At 43.2% G+C, this 13,367-nt stretch overlaps 1 long non-coding RNA gene across 1 annotated transcript in view; it reads right to left on the bottom strand.

The window, feature by feature from the left end:
* LOC125289142 overlaps positions 1-13,367 on the bottom strand; it is a 332,816-nt gene that overhangs the window by 59,677 nt on the left and 259,772 nt on the right. Inside the window, exon 8 of the long non-coding RNA XR_007192577.1 lies at positions 1,375-1,423. This is a non-coding gene — a long non-coding RNA (uncharacterized LOC125289142). The remainder of the gene's footprint in view (positions 1-1,374; positions 1,424-13,367) is intronic.

Raw genomic sequence — 13,367 nt, forward strand, 5'->3', positions numbered from 1 at the left:
TTACCTTTTCCCACAGTTTGAAATAGCATAATGCACAATTTTTCCAGCAAAGGGAGAAATCCTGCCAAGTTTCCCTTTAAGGAGTGCTTTTCTAAAAAAGTTACAAAGTGCTATATAAAAAGAAAAAAAACAGAACAAAAATGAAATGTCTAAAAACAATACAAATAAGACCATATCAACATTGGCAAGAACAATGGAAATGATAGTGTGCTGCTGTGGAATAAATAAAGTCAATCTTGCAATAACATTCCACCTGTTAAGCAACACAGCTCAAATGGCATATTTAGTTTACTAACTGACCAATAAACATTCAATAATAATGTTGAACATGATTTCTGAGAAGCACAAGCAGGCCTTTTGAACATCCTCAAATCACTAAAGAGCAAATCATAAACAAATTCTAACGCATACAGTACATAAATAAACAGTCACATTCTTGTCATTCTTCTCGGCACTGTTAAGATGAAAATGAAACCAAAAATGAATGAAGACGAAAATGAAGTCCAAACTCTTACAGGCCCGTCGGTCAAGAACACACACACACACACACACACACACACACACACACACACACACACACACACATGAAGTCCAAACTCTTACAGGCCCGTCGGTCAAGAACACACACACACACACACACACACACACACACACACACACACACACACAGACACACACACACACACACACACACACACACGGTCAAGAACAAATCCTGAGTTCAAAATGAATTGCATGAGCATGAGCTGATCAAATATGGATCTGTCTCTGGGAGCGAACAAGCTGTCCAATGTTTCACTTCTGTAGCCGTTTTGTAGAGATTCATTGAGTGAATGATTTACCATGCTTCATTCGGATATAGTTTTTCTGCTGGTCTTTTGCTAGTTTAGTTTTTTTCAGTGTTCTTTATAGACATTTTTCATAAAAAACAGTATGTTCTAATAAAAAAAGAGTGCACTATCAGTCAATTTAAATTAGCATGACTGACACCACACTATCAACCCGCATCCTGATGTGATAAATCTTCGCATCCCTTGACACATCTCCACCTGCTATTGACAAAACAAATCGCTCTAAGACCAGTGGGACTGAATCGTCTATGAACTCTCCGCAACACCCGGCTGCTTTAAATCCACTGCTAACAGCCGACCACATTACAACCTGTTATAACCAGAGACACCACACCACCACTGCCAAAGCCCCAGGGATCCAACCCAAACACCCCGAGTCATTACAGCCCCATTAGCCTAGCCGCTGGACCATAGTACCGGCGCGGGATGGGATTGAGTGCCCCCCTACCAACCATGACAACAGCTACACCACGCAACAGTGCAGGACACACACTCGCAGAGGCTTGAAACCAGAGGAACCTACCTTGAGGTTGAATGTGTGAAAGTCAATGGAACATTTTCTCTCCTGAGACCTATACAAACAAGTCACAAATAAAAGAGAGAGTGAGAAGGGGGGTGAGGGATGGTTGTGTGTGTGTGTGTGTGTGTGTGTGTATGTGAGGGTGAGAGAGAGAGAGAGAGGCCCAGACTCCCTACAATCTGGGTTCACTAGGACACTATTAAAATCTAATAATAATAATAATAATGAGAATAATGAAATGTATTGATGTAATATTTCAACATTTCTTCGACTGAATGTTTTTGTCAGGGTGCAGACATTTACTTCCTGAGATGTTGCCCTCATAAAATGTTTTCATCACATTGTGCATTTTCACAGTCCTATCGATCAGAACCTCCTTAATCGGTGTGTGTGTGTGTTTATCTCTTTATTAGACACCATAACATTGTTTTCTGTTTTCTGCTTAAGGACTTCATTCTACTGGGGCCTATGTAGACTTTACACAGAGTCAGTTGAACTGTCAAGAACCCCTTTATCCTCAACCTCATTACTAAGCATTAGAGAAGGGAGAAACACAGGAGTGTGTGTGTGTGTGTGTGTGTGTGTGTGTGTGTGTGTGTGTGTGTGTGTGTGTGTGTGTGTGTGTACGAGAGAGAGAGAGAGAGAGAGAGAGAACAATGTTTTTGATGATGTGTACATGCAAGACAGCAGAATGTTAAGATTCAAGCATGCACACACACACACACACACACACACACACACACACACACACACACACACACACACAGAGAGAGAGAGAGATGGCACTAATGGGAGCACTGATGGAAGATGAAGTCTTATACAAGGCAAAGCAAGAGAGGGCAAAAAACAGCTCAATGGCTCATGTGAACAGGTAGCATCCCCACACAACTACAAGATGGCCCTGATTCTAGGTTGATGCTTTAGCTTAAGGAAACTATTGCCACCAAACGTCCAAGGAATGTGCTAAACACCACACCACCACCTCACAACAAACATTTTCTCCAAAACCGCACAGATGACTTTTAGGTGATAACGCATAACTACTGAGCTTCTCTGTTTTGATGGTGTAACAAATACAAATTACCATTTGAACACTCATGAGTCCACTACAGAGCAGTTTTGTAAGTGTTCTCATTACATTTTGGCAAATGTTGTTGTGTACTGTGTATTCTCTTATCTTATCTGAGAGTGAAATATTGGTGTTATGGTATCTGAGGAATGGAATATTTGCATGGTGTGTGTCTGACTGGAAGTGCCGTGTCTGCTCAGAATGAAATAGAGTGACATGCAAATTCAAGCTGACCTATAGGACAGCTTACGCTGTTTCAAAGAGGAGAATCATTTCTCAAGAGATTGCTGGACACAGGAGTAAAAAGGATGAAAATGATGTCAAATATTAGGATAATTCTCTCCTTTCTGATTGGCCAGTCTCGACACTAGCACTCGGCCTTTGCCTTCAGAAGAACTCTTTTTCACCAATATTGTCTCTCTTAATTTTCCCTTGCAATTTAAGGCAGGGGCATTCTCCCCTCTACACAGAAAAACAAAAACAAACACACACACACACACACACACACACACACACACACACACACACACACACACACAGGTTGCTTCTTTCTCTCCATCATGTTCAATTCCATCTCGCCCCTTCAGATTAGCCCTCTTCTGCCAATGTGTCCCTTACAAGTTCTGGTCTCCATAGAAACAGTTCCAGGCAACCATTTCCAACGAGAGTGCCAGTAACCTAAGGCCACTTTGGCGGTAAGTGCTCTCTCTATTCATTTTGCCACCAAAATGGGGGGCCCCGCCATTTTAAATTAGTGTTAATTAGGATAATTATCTCCCCGCGTTGGCGGTGCAGCAAGGCCCTGTTAATATTGCGCTGAAATGCTTTTGCTTTTTGCAAACTGTTGGAAATGACTTTCAAGAGGGGCACGTGTTACTGTTTGTGCTCTGTAGCCCACATACATGACACAATGGAACACTGGCATGTAGTATATTATTAAATGTATAAAGTGAATCTGTATGATAGTTACAATCGTTGAGGTGCACTGCCCACACGAAGGCATTTGTTTTACAATGCTTTGGAAATATGTTTTCTCACAAGTTGTCCTTATCTAGAAGTCTATTGAGATTAGGATTGATATATCGCACTCATGTGTTAGCTGCATTAATGACCGATTTGTGCTTTGACTCACGCTTTCTGACTCATACATTCAACCTGATGACCCTGGCAAGAAATGGCATGAGTCAGCTGCCTGTTCAGTAGTAGCCTTTGAACCAAAGGTCAGATACTGTAATTTCATATCTATTAACCAACATTCATACAATGATTTGGCATAAAGTACCATCACACTGTTTATACACGATGTGGGTAATACACCGGAAATTACTGTGCTACCATGTTGTGACTATGTTATTACAGATACCATACCCAGGAGTATATGTAGTTAGTTAGTGTAGGTAGAGAAGGTAGTTAGTCGGTGTGCATAGGTAAGGTATCGTCATGTCATTATGTTATTAGTAAATGCTGAGGATGGGCTTACAGGCAGGCTACACCAGACATGTAACTGAAGTGTTCCGTTCTGTTGCTGCGACAGACAGACAGACAGACAGATAGACAGATAGACAGATAGTTATATAGATAGATAGATAGATAGATAGAAATTTTATTGATCCCCAAGGACAGTGAGGATAGGAGCAGGCTTCACTCAATTTGTCTATTTTTAAACTTTAAGAGTGCTGGCCTGGATAGTTGTAGTAGGTGTTCATATGGGTGTGTTAATGGGTGTGGGTATATAAGATGAGCTACATTGTTACCTTGTTGCACACTGAAGAAGGCACACGCCGAAATGCGTATGTGCAAATAAAAGAGTATATATGCATAGTGCGGCCTCTCTCCTACTTTCCTTACAGAACAAGCACCTAGCCTGAGAGATCGGTTAGTGCGTTCGCACCTCCCTGCACCTACTCAATCGCCTTTTCCACACGGCAATTTTAAGTGCTTGAACTGTGCAGCATGCAATTTCATGCTCACAGAAAATATATTTACACATCCAAAAACAGGCAGGACATACACAGTAAAGGGCAGAATTACCTGTTTATCTACTTTCATAGTATATTTACTGACGTGCCCTTGTGGGTTGTTTTATGTGGGCAAAACCAAGCGACAACTCAAAACCCGAATCTTTGAGCATAAATGCGCAATTAGAAAAAACTATGAAAAATCATCAGTTGCAAGGCATTTTAACTCTGCAGGCTATGATGCCAATATCTTAAGTTTATGGGCTTAGAGTTTGTCAATCGGTCTCCCAGAGGTGGAGACCGTGAAAACCGCCTCCTGCAGCGAGAGGCTTGGTATATTTGTAACTTTAACACATGTATCCCGAATGGGATGATTGAAGAGTTGTCACTAAGCTGTTTCCTATGAATTCATATGTGAATTGTATGTTCACTTTTAATATGTTCAATAATCTTTGTATTTAACGTGTTTGAAACATTAGTGACATTATTGGAATGTGTATCACTTTAACAGCATTGGCGGGTGTTCATATGGGTGTGTTAATGGGTGTGGGTATATAAGATGAGCTACATTGTTACCTTGTTGCACACTGAAGAAGGCACACGCCGAAACGCGTATGTGCAAATAAAAGAGTATATATGCATAGTGCGGCCTCTCTCCTACTTTCCTTTATTGATCCCCAAGTGGGAAATTCAAGGTCTCAGTAGCATACAGACATCACACACAACATGCACTTACATCAGAAAGAGTAAATATAAGTATATACATATAACAAAACTCCACTGTACAATAGAGACAGTAGAAGATAAGAAAAACTAACAAAACTAAATACTAAATATACTATATAAATTAAATAAAAAAAAAATCCACAGTGTGTGTGGATGATCAAGCATGAGACACTTACAGTGACAGGGCGGGACTGGCCTGACGATTCTGTGTGCATGGTAAAGGTGCTCAAAGAGTAGTGTCTCATGGTGAAGTTAGTCCGAAAAACAGTAGTCCAACAGTGCAACAGTGCAAGAATAAGGTCTAGAGACCAGCATAAATAATATGGACAAATAAGAGAGTAATGAGAGAGTAATTAGCTTCCACTATAACCAATGGAACTGGCTACACCAGACATGGTAGCAGCACATACATTCAAACAAAATAAGGCCGGTCTTCTAAAACAATTTTTACACTCCGCAAACAGATACTTCAGTTCTGTGCCTGGTGTAGCCTGCGTGTTAGACTCGGTATAGCCTACTGTTTGGTGGGAATGAAGTGGTTGCTAGGTAGAGAGACAGATAGATAGGGATGCAGAAAATGCAATGCGGCTGTTAGAGTGGCGTGTCTGAAGCTACTGCTCTGGTAAATGAACACAAATGCCTCTCTCTGTCAGACACACACACACACACACACACACACACACACACACACACACACAGACAGACACACACACACACACACACACACACACAGACACACACACACACACACACACACGCGCTTGTGTCTGGCGGAGGGTAGTGGAGGTGAGCGGAGAGAAGCTGAAATCACCTTTTAAGCGCCACCATAAACAGCCCGAAATGAAATAATAGAAAAGAAAAGAAACACACACACACAACACACACAAACAGGGTCCCAGCGCTAGCTAAAAGGCAGTCACGGGGTGGTGTGAGGTTGCAGGCAGTATTTTAATGTCGTCTGATAACTTGGGCTGTGCCTCTCTGCTGCTGTGAGAGCAATCGATTGGCACGCCTCTGACTCGCCCATGTGCTTCTGCTGTCGCACCGCGACTCTCTGCAGAAAAGGTGAGAACAGCGCTGGGGCCACGGATACAGCCATCATTACAGCAAGACTGCCGCTTAGCAAACACAGCCGTGTCGCAGGGGAAGAGAGAGAGAGAGAGAGAGAGAGAGAGAGAGAAGGAGAGAGAGAGTGAACAGCACAGGGCTCTTGTGTGTGTGTGTGTGTGTGTGTGTGTGTGTGTGTGTGTGTGTGTGTATCTGTGTCTTTACGCAGATGATTTCAGTGAGGCACTCACATCTCAACTGGATGCTGAGCATATGCAGCCACTTTGCAGAGAGAGAAAGAGAAAGAAAGAGAGAGAAAGAGAGAGATGTGGGAAGAGAGGAAAGTAAACGGATGAAGCGAGGGGGCAGTTGTCATTCTCTGGAGCGAGCGGGAAAAATGGCCGCTAGCACGGAAATGTCAGAGCCCAACACCTCAGCCATGTGCAAAAGGGCCCCCGTAGGCCAGATGAGGAGAGAACGACAGAGCGCACAGGAAACAGAGGGAAAGAGAGAGGATGGGGTGAGTGACTCAGGGAGGAGGGGAGAGTGTGAATGAGACCCAGAGTAAACACACTGGCATGGCGTGTTATGGAAAGAAGCTGAAATAAGGCCAGCCAGAGAGATGCTATGATGCAAAGGCATAGGTGTGTCCTGTGTTGTTATAAAATATTTTGGTAACACTTTATTTTAATGTGTCGCTGTTACAGTGTACTTACCTAATTAGGTACAGTGGTACAACCTGTGTAACAACATGTACTATCAGGTACTATCATTGTACTTGCACATTATGTATTTGTGGGTACCTACATATAGTTGTTACATTGTAATACTGGTGCTTTTACAGAAACTTTGCCATTTGCCTAAATTTTCATCAGAGGCAAAGAGCTGACCTGAGACCTGCTGGATGGGGTAAATCTGGTCATGATAGATTTTATATACAAATCATTCTTAGCTCAGTCAAGGGAAACCATTGTCTTCAGTGTACATGTAACAGCTGTGCTTGCTACAACCTTGTTACTCTTTTGATACAGTGGAATAAGAAGCCTATTAAATTGTGCCAGTTAATTACTTACATGTACATATGACATGTACATGTTATGTCGCCGATGTCTTGGAACAGGTCTACTAATTCACATGTACTGTGTGGTGCCAACAGCGAACCGTTTCAACACATCAATTACAGGATGCATGACATCGTGACGGGATGTATATATAATTGGTTTTCATGACCATGACCAGATTTACCCCATCCAGCAGGTCTCAGGTCAGCTCTTTGCCTCTGATGAAAATTTAGGCAAATTGGCAAAGTTTTGTAAAAACACTCAGTATTACAATGTAACAACTATATGTAGGTACCCACAAATACATAATGCAAGTACAATGATAGTACCTGATAGTACATGTTGTTACACAGGTTGTACCACTGTACCTAATTAGGTAGGTACACTGTAACAGCGACACATTAAAATAAAGTGTTACCAACAAGGAAAAACAATCTGAATGTGATTGGAGCACACACACACACACACACACAGACACACACACACACACACACACACAGAGAGGGCATGCAAGGACTGTTTGCATTTCTTGAGCCCGAGGGTGAGTGCATCAGATGCAGCAGATCTTTTAGACGGAGAGGAAAGTCAGTTTAGTGAAAGAAACAGCTGAACGTGCTAACTGCTCCAGGTTGCAAATAGCGAGGTCATATTATGCACAAAATAACACAAATTATTTTGTATTGTTCTATCCATTGTTTGTGCATGCTTACACTTGATGTGTGTGTGTGTGTGTGTGTGTGTGTGTGTGTGTGTGTGTGTGTGTGTCCGTATGTATGCATATCAGTGTGCAAATAAGTGCCACATCAGAAAACAGACGTGTCCGCTACAGTACATGCCCTAGATTTATCAAAGTTATATTATTAATGTAAAGGCCTTTGTACATTTGATAATCAAAATCCTAACTTATCATATTGACACATTGTGCAATCATATTGACACATTGTGTAAGTTTGCACAATCATTATATTTTATAAAAGACTACACAAAGTAAATAATTCTTGCTGTTGGCCCCTCATGACATATGATCTTAATTGGGTTAGCCTTGGCTCCTTTCACCCTTGACATATGATCACACACACACACACACACACACACACACACACACACACACACACACACACACACACACACACACACACACACACACACACACACACACACACACACACACACACAGCCTCGACTCCTGTCTGCCTTGAACTTTCCCTCACTTACTCGCTCGCTCTCTCTCCCCTGACACTGATGCATGGGGTAAGGCTGGGGCTATTGATTACTCCATTATAAACTATGATTCCACTTAATAATCTGCCCTCGCCGCCTACCAGATGCATACGGGGCCTAGAGAGAGAGAGAGAGAGTGGTGTCCAGACAAGCCACTAATTACTCAAAGCCCAGTGATATAAACACCGGCAACCAAAAGGCTTTTTTATTTGTTTTATTTTTGCTTTGCTGAGAATGATGACCTTCTGCTCTGTTTAACTGTATAAATATGCAGCTAGGGGATCTGTGTGTGTGTATGTGTGTGTGTGTGTGTGTGTGTGTGTGTGTGTGTGTGTTAGTGTGTGTGTGTGTGTGTGTGTGTGTGTGTGTGTGTGTGTGTATGTGTGTGTGTTAGTGTGTGTGTGTGTGTGTGTGTGTGACAGGCCCCCCTGCGGGAAGTCTTTGGGAAATCTGCCCAGCCTCTGCGCCATTTATCTCCTTAATGAGTCCACTCTCTTACTTTAAATAAAACGGGGGGAAAAAAGCAAAATAGTTTTCTTCGTCAGACTCTAAGTTAGGGTGCAGCAATATCAGCAGTGTCCATTTAATGAGTCTGTAAGATGGGCTTTCTCACACTGTCTGCAGTTTTGTTGACTGTAGCAGATGTAATGAGCTGTGATTTTTGCAGTTGCAAAAGAATATGCATCTACTGTACATACTGTAGACAATATTTTAGAAAACTGTGGAGAGTTTATACAGTATATAGTGCATGTGATACACATTAATTAGGACAACACACACACAAAAACACAAAACACAAAAAAACACACACACACACACACACACACACACACACACACACACACACACACACACACACACACACTGCATTAAATGAAGGGAAATGAAGGCATACATTGATAAAGGAACCTGCATAGCAGCCTTCAGGCCTTTGAGCTTTAAACACAGCAGTGTGTGTGTGTGTGTGTGTGTGTGTGTGTGTGTGTGTGTGTGACCTGTAAATGCTTGTGATCCTCTGTCTCTATTAGTGTCTGGATGGCGACAGAGAGGGGACACCCAGGGGACAGACAGAGAGAGACAGAGAGGGCACAGCTAATGAAGAGGAGCATCTGGACACAGCGGCTAACAAGAGGCCAGAGAGAGAGAGAGGGAGAGAGAGAGAAAGAGAGAGAGAGAGAGAGGGAGAGGGATAGAGGAAGACAAAATAGATAGAGAGGGAGAGAGAGAGGGAAAAAGGGAGAGTGAGATAGATAGACTAAAAGAGAAAGAGACTAGGGGAGAGAAAGAAAGAGAGCGAAAACAGACAGAAAAAGAGAAACTAAAAAACTAAGAAAGATTATAGGAAATAAAAATAAAAACAAAATACTGTTATGTCAAACTATTTCTCATGCTAACAATGCACTTCTGAAATTGAATTTGAGTCTGAAACAGAGAGTGATTGTGTGAAGGGAAAAAAAGGACAGAGAGATTGAGAATGAAAAAGAAGGACATACAAAGAGATGGAGAGAGGAAGAGAAATGGGGAGACAGAGAGAGGCTGTTGCGGATGAGAGAGGAAGACGGACTGATTGGGTTTGGAGCGGCAGAGTGGCACCATATCCCTGAAGGCATCCGCCGTCTCTAATTGAAAAAGCGTCTGACGACACAACACGACGCAAGGCGGGGGGGGGGGACACCCCAGGCTGGTTTATGGCCCCGGATCTGCCCCCTGGGGTATTTATGGATGTTGAGGTGCCGTTAGATTGCTCTGGGGTTAAACATATGCCGAGGAGAGAGAGCCTTGGTTTTTTGGTCGTGCTGTTGTTGTGCTGGATGCAGTCGGATGAGCTGGAAACAAAAGCTGTTTGTCTTGTCATTTGTGGTGGTCGTCTACAGTGTCTCAGTGAATAGGAATTCAGCATGTCTCTGCCACAGTGAATGGGGATGCTATTCTTTGAATGTTATTGTCTGGTGTACGGACTAACCTTCCACAACACTGCCCATGACTGAGGCATTAACCACGCTGGGCAAAAAAGGACTTCAGAGAAGATTGCCTAGTCTATAATCTAATTCTATTTTTTCCATCTTTTCTGAAGCATATCAAAAATAGTTGTGTTGCTTGTATTCATTCTAAATTAAAAGAATTGTTACACATATGATGAAAATTGCCCAAATCTCATTCAGCTAGGAAATCCAGGAAGAGCAGTTGAAGATTACTCTATAGGGGCGGCGATGTCTCCCTCCTGAGAGCACACTTTCAAAAAATCCAGTTGATTAAGCCGAATATGGAGGAAATATTCTGGCAAGGGATGTGTGTGTGTGTGTGTGTGTGTGTGTGTGTACAAGAGTGTGACACAGACAGGCAGAGAGGGAGAGAGAAGAAGAGGAGAGAGAGAGAGAGAGAGAGAGAGAGAGAGAGAAAATAAAGGCAGAAGAGATGAGGAGGGTGAGGATTAGTTGTCGGGATGGCAGACAAGTAAGTGCGAGTGTGTCTATGTGTGTGTGTGTGTGTGTGTGTGTGTGTGAGTGAGTGTGTGTGTGAGTGACAGGCTCCTCTCCCAGACAGTTTAATTCCCCTGGGCGGCTCGGGAGCCTTGGGCCGGATGGCAGCTATCCAATCCCCACGCCTGTCATCCTGACTGGACGACCAACGGAGACGGAGAAGAGCTGTCCCACGATGGAGTGGGAGGAGGAGAAAGATGGAGGAGGAGGAGGAGGAGGAGGATAATATGACACTTAGCTCCAGGAAGAGCCAGGGGGAAATGAGGAGGAGAAAGGGATATGAAGAAGGGAAATGAGGAGGAGGAGGAAGAGGACGAGGAGGAAGAGGAGGACAAAATGGATGGTGAGAAGAAAAAAGGATAAAAGGGGGGGAGGAGGGGGAGGAGGAGGAGAGGGAGGAGATGGAGGAGGAGGAGGAAGAGGCAGGAGGAGGAAGAAGAAGAGCAGGAGGAGGAGGAGGAAGAGAGGGAGGAGGAGGAGGAAGAAAGGAAGGAACACTTGAAAGCTCCAGACAGGCTGAGGACTGCTTGGGGATCCTGGGACCTGTGGATGCCCAAGAAGAAGAGCTCTCAGTAGGCTAAGGGGGGAAGGAGGACTGGGGCAGGGGTTGAGAGACGGAGCGAGTGACTATCTGGAGTTAACGTGGATGTGACTAAGCAAATTGTATTCAGGCGTTTTTGTTGTTTGGTTTGGTTGGCTTGGCATGTTAAATATTTCATTCACAGCACCAAGCAGTGCTTTCTCGTCTGCCTCCTTCAGTCACTGTAGCCAGACTGCACTGGGTCAAATGTCATTTCAGCGATTGATTAGCGTTATTTTTTTAATGTGTTATTCTTTCTATAATTAATCAATCAAAATTAAAACCAGGGCTTTGAACCGATTTTTTTTTCCAATCGGTTCGTTCCGAACAGAAACGGAAGTATAACGTTTCCGGTTATGAGTTCCACCAATAAATTGACGCTCCCGAACCGGGTTAGAACAAAAAATACTGTTCCCCGAACGGTTAATTTTGTTCCTGTCAGCTGTTTAATGCTATAGAATTATGTCACATCTTTCTCATCCAGCTTAAACCAAATGTAATAATATTACAAACCATTATTAAATAATAATAATTATATTATTATATAATTTACAACAAATTTAACTGTCGGGGAAAGGCCATCCAGTAGGCCTACTCAAACCGTGAATAAGCCATCTGCGCATTAGGCAAACAGAGGTGTTGGTGCCATTTAGCCAAATGTTCGCTAGTCCATCATTAACGGAGTCGACAAATATAGCTATTGTTATTGTGTTTGGAATGAGCGCTTTAATTAACGCATGGATCGTGAATTTACCCCCTTATTTAAGATGTGGAGTGGAGACTTTGTAATCCACCGCTCTTTCTCCATACAGTCAGCTTAATGTCTGATGTGATGTCACACAGGAAGTGAACCTCAGCCATGGTAACGTGCGAGGAAAATAATTTTTTTTTTTTTAGGCAACTAAAACTTTGAGGAACTTAAATAAACCGGTATTAACCAGTTCCCATTATTTTTAAATAAGTGTTCCTGTTCCAGAACATAAAAAATAACGTTTTCCGGTTTCGTTCCTGTTCCCTGTAAAATACAAAAAGTTCCCGGTTTTCGTTTTCGTTCCTTGAACCGGTTCAAAGCCCTGCTTAAAACTATTATTATTTACTATTTTGACAGTCCTAAACAAACATATCTGGCTCAAATCCATAAAAGCCACACACATACACTCACACAGACACACACACACACACACACACACACACACACACACACACACACACACAGCGTGTACACAAGCACAGACGCACATACTGTATGCACACACGCACGCACTCACGCACGCACGCATGCACGCACACAGCGCGCAAGGACGCACGAACGCACGCACACATGCACACACGCACACATACACACACACACACACACACACACACACACACACACACACACACACACACACACACACATAACTGAAATTAGCTATATTGGACTACAATGACCTCAGTTTGAGCATGTGTGCTAGCCAACAGCCATCACACTGCAACAGCCTGTAGTGCACCAGCAGCACACACACACGGCACAGGCACTAGCTCCGTCACTCTACTCCGGACACTGTGCATGTCCTTATGTGTGTGTGTTTGATTGTATATGTGAAGGTATGTGTGTGTGTGTGTGTGTGTGTGTGTGTGTGTGTGTGTGTGTGTGTGTGTGTGTGTGAGCCAATGCTCTCAGTGGCACCATCTGTTCAGTGTGTCAGTGTATGGGTGTATCGCGATTGGACATGTATGTGTGTGTGTGTGTGTGTGTGTGTGTGTTTGAGAGTGTGCCAGTCCCTGTCTGCAGTCCGGCACTCGGACATCGAGAGGACCGTGGAGGCCTGCTGGAACAGCAGCCGTGCCCACGTCACCTCAGGGCACACACAG

Source organism: Alosa alosa, chromosome 24 (assembly GCF_017589495.1).
Source record: "Alosa alosa isolate M-15738 ecotype Scorff River chromosome 24, AALO_Geno_1.1, whole genome shotgun sequence".
In the NCBI taxonomy this organism is placed as follows: domain Eukaryota; kingdom Metazoa; phylum Chordata; class Actinopteri; order Clupeiformes; family Clupeidae; genus Alosa; species Alosa alosa.